At 42.3% G+C, this 4,517-nt stretch overlaps 1 long non-coding RNA gene across 1 annotated transcript; it reads left to right on the forward strand.

Annotated features, from left to right (window-relative positions):
• On the forward strand, window positions 1-2,715 carry LOC145595470 (uncharacterized). The gene is made up of 4 exons (XR_014102959.1): window positions 1-954; window positions 1,035-1,224; window positions 1,303-1,682; window positions 1,761-2,715. It is a non-coding gene; the product is annotated as an uncharacterized LOC145595470 (long non-coding RNA).
• The last annotated feature ends 1,802 nt before the right edge of the window (window positions 2,716-4,517 follow it).

Here is a 4,517-nt window from a genome sequence, read left to right on the forward strand (position 1 = left end):
AATTTGCCCCTAATTGCTAAATATGGATAGCTATATACATTTTTGGAAAATACATAAAAATAAAAAAGTGAACATGGATAAAAAATTCAAAAAATTCAAATATTAATTACTTGGGGGCGTTCTCGTCTTTTCGTCTGGGAGGCACGTACTTCTGGAGAAGTTACTCCACTTCCTCCACTCTCTTTCTAACAGTCACTTCTCCTCTTTAATTACTGCTACGCACTTCCCGCTTCCCAAAATTACCACACAATTCTCGCACTCTCTCTTCTTTTTCTTTCTTGTGCTGAAAAACTCCGGCGATCTCAAGGCGGTGTGCGATGGTGATCTTGAGCTCTCGATTTTTCCTTTACTTAGTTAATTTGGGCGAAATGTCAAGCAAAACACCTAAAATTAGAACTAGGTTTTCTCCTCGCGTTGTTGAAAAAAGGAGAACAATTGTTTCACAGAGGGAAACTATGTCCAGGTCGACATCGTTGATGGCGCCAGATATGATGGCTGGCTTTGCCAAGATGGCGGGTTTTCTTGACACTACTTTTGCTCATATTCCGGGACCGGGGAAGACGGTGGAGGACTGTCCTGAGGGTTTCATTGTATTTTTTAGATACCCTTTCTTGGAAATCGAGATTAAATTTCCATTTTCGCCCCTAGTTCGCTCTTTCTTTGAAGTATTGGATCTGAGTCCTGGGCAACTGATGCCTTTTGGTTGGAGGATTTTATCGGTGATAGAGGAAGTCACCAAGAATTGGGACGACCCTTTTACTTTGGCGGATTTGGCGGCGGGTTACGAGATTAAGATGGCGGAAAATGGGTTCGTTAGCTTGTGTAAGAAAGGGAATCGGTTGGTATTGAATACTAATGTAAATGATAGGGGTTGGAGGAATTGGTTTGCTTTCGTAAAAAGGGTATCCCTGGGTGTCGAAGGAGAGTGGTTGACAGAGGGATGGCCGACGAAGAGTAAGTGTTTTTCTTTTAGTGTTGGCTTCTTAGGGTTAAATTCAGCTAAATTGTTTGATCTTGGTTTTATTTATGTATAGTTGGACTTGGGTTTTCTTGAGGCGTCGGATGCGTCGTCGTCAAAGGTGAAACAATTTCTCGCGGTCAGCCCTTTATTGAGGACATTCTCAAGGAAGAAGCAAACGGTTGGCAAATCATCGGGGCAGAGACAGGGGACGTCGACGAGTACATCTCAACGGGTCGAAGATTTCGAAGAAACAATGTCAACTCGTAAGCTTGGCGTTGTCTTTTGTCGTTGTTCTTTCATTTATACGTTTGCTTATTGTGTTTGCATTTTGTCAAATTCAGCAGCGTAGGGGGTTCGTCGTGGACGAAGCTTGTCTCAGCAGGAGCAGGATTTGTGGATGAGGAGAAAGCGAGGTCTGGCACCTCGGAAGCAACAGTAATTAGGGGCGATTAACAGGACAGAGCATCTTCATGCTCTGTCGCCCCAGAAAACCGTCGACGAGTCTGACCCTGTTACACTATCGTCGTCCCCTCCGCGTAAGCAGCAGAAGATTGACGATGAACCAACACTTCCTAACGTCATAGCACGCTTCCCTGCAGATTTTCTGAGTCTTCAAAAGGACAATCGCCATTCTCTTTTTCCTGGTTTGAATCAACTGTTATTTCCGGGCTGGAACTTTGTACTGGACATTGCTTCTGAGGCTACTACAGCTCACCTTTATGTAAGTGTTTGTTTGGTTTTAATTTTTTGCTTGTTGTACTATGTTTCTGGGTTTATAAAGTAAGGTGTGTTTGGTCAGTGTCTGCAAAATTCTCTGGTGTTGAGGGAGAGGGTGATTGGCCTGGCAAAGGAGATAAAGAGGTTAGATAGTGCTACCAAAAACAGTGAGGCCCAGCGCAAGACTGCAGTGAATGTCTTCCAGATGACTAAAAAGGAGTTGGACGAGACGAAGAAGAGGGTAGATGATCTGGAGGGTCAGTTGAAGGCTTAATCGAAGAAGATGGAGGAAGATGCTCAAAAGCTGTAAGATCAACTGAAGGAGCAAGCTATGCATTTAGAGGACAAAGCTACAGTCATAATTATTAAGGAAGAGGCTTTGAAAAAGGTGTAGGAGGAGTTGGCGTCAGTCCACAAGGAATTGGAAGACGCCTTGGACGATTATGCTGAGTTGGATATCGAGGTAAGGGCTAAGCTTGGGAAGGCTTCAGAATTGCGTCCCTAAGATGAGATCAACCATTTTCTAGCCAACGGCAGAACTCTCGACGAGCTGGGGGAGGATGCTGCGGTGGCTTCGACTACAGATTCGGGGCCTACTCCGTCGATCGTTGTTCCTTCTCTGTCGCCATTGTCAAGACACAACTTCCTGTCGTCAGGGATCAGCTTGCAGAAGGTGCTGAGGTACTGTCTTTGTCAGATGAGGGTGTAGATGACAATTCTTGTGCTGACGAGATCGTCAAGGACGTCGTCGACGGGCTGAACGTCGACAAAGCTGGCGTAGTTGACGAAGCTGGTACCGATGTTTGAAGGCCATCGTCTGTGATGGTTTAGACTTTTGCTTATGTATTTTTATCAACTTTGCTTTATTTTGTCTTTCGTTTCTGTACTTTGTTCGACTTGAGGGCAAGTGGTTCTTTGACTATCTTTTGTATTTTTGATGTTGCTTTTTATGCTAAAGTACTTTTGCTTTTTGTTACTGCTTGGTATCGTCACTGTGTATTCTGTGAATTCAAAGTAAAACATAACTCAAAGTTTAGTTCAAAAATACGACTAAGTAAAAATTTTAGAAAAAAGATGACATGTCAGGAATTTCTCGAAACAATTTTAGAAAGACTCGGGAATAGCAATTTTTATTGATTCTTGAAATATAATTAGACAAAAGAAACTCTTATGTACGAAAATATTTTTTATAGCTATACAGTACGTTCGTCAAAGACTTTGTATTTAGGCATTTTGTTGCGTTGTTTGCCAATGCCCCTTTGAGTCCAAACGTCGACGCTGAACACCGAAGTCTAGTTCGTTGTTCAGGTATCAGGTGGTTGGCGTCAAACGTTAAGGTCAGGTTTTGCCCTGGGCTTCGTCATGCGATTCGTTTGAACGGCAGCTTTCCTCACCCTTTTTAAGGATGTCAGTGTAGCTGACGTCTGTTGTTTCTTTCATCATCTACTTCTGTATACTTGGATTGACCGAATCTTTCTTCTTGTTTGTGGTTGTGTGCTCCGTCGATTAATGTTCTACAACATGGTTAAAGTACGTTGGTCGTTGATGTTTAAGTTAGAACACTTAATGAAGTAAATAAATTAAACGAAGGAAATCAATTCACAGTTGCTAAGATATTACCTTTTCGTCGACGAATACTTTTGACGTTTTATTAGAAGTAATACTTTCTAAGATGAGTTGCGTTCCAACTTCTTGGAACGGGGTTACCTTGCTGGTCAGTGAATCGGCAGGCTTCATTACCGATGACTTGGGTGATCTCGTATGGGCCTTCCCATGGAGGAGGGAGCTTTCTATCGGCGGGGTTTTTTGTATTCTGGAATGCTTTCCTTAGTACCCAGTCGCCTAGTTGGTACATCTTGGCCTTGACATTTTTGTTGAAACTTCTTGCGATGATCTATTGTTGCGCTGCCATCCTTATTAGTGTTGTTTCCCTCAGTTCTTCAGTTGCGTCGAGGCTATCTTCCATTTCTTCCTGGTTTCTTTCTTCCTTTTTTTTTCTTCTCTCGATTTAATCATCTCACTGATATATTATCATTTCCTTCATTGAATTCCTTCTATAAATTTCTGAAAAATCATCAATCTTCTCCCTCTTTCTCAACACCCATTACTTGAATCTCCTTCAACATCTAATTTTCTCGTGTTGGTGTACCCTCCTTATACTTCACCACTCCACACCATATCCTTCATCACATCTTCCCTACTCCACTCACAAATAATTCACAACACTTATCACCCTTGTTCTTACCGCATCTCCCACCATTACAACAACAATTCAACACACCAACAACTATGCAGCACCAAACCACTCAACCTAGCCAATTTCCACCTTCGACTCTACTTCATCCGCAGCCCCCTCTCCAACCGTAACAACAGCCCACAAAAATGAGCTAATTGCAGCAACTAAGCGCCGGGAAGAGTGAATCGCAGCCGCTAAGCGCTGGCAAGATGAATTGAAGGAATTGTGTCTTCGACAAGTGCAATTACTAGATATATCAAGGATCACTATTATGGAGATAATAAGTTCATTCTATTGGGGCGTCATCCTCTGTTGCTAGACTATGAGAGATGATCTTTGGGCTAGTCAAATAGTCCAATGCCCTTTAGAATGGATCCTATAAGGTCACACACAAGGGTAATGGGTTAAGCAAGTTAGAGGCCCGTTAATGGGCCTCATGAGCATTTAATTAGTCATAAGTATGATTGGGCTAAGTGTAGTTTGAGTGGGATTAGGAATTGGGCTTTGACTTGGACTATTATTTAGAGATATGATCTATAAATAATAGTCATGCCTAGGGTTGATAAATTAAGTCACAATTAACATACAGTGAATTGTGAATCT

The sequence above is a fragment of the Chenopodium album genome, chromosome 19, assembly GCF_948465745.1.
Source record: "Chenopodium album chromosome 19, dcCheAlbu1.1, whole genome shotgun sequence".
Taxonomy (NCBI): Eukaryota; Viridiplantae; Streptophyta; class Magnoliopsida; order Caryophyllales; family Amaranthaceae; genus Chenopodium; species Chenopodium album.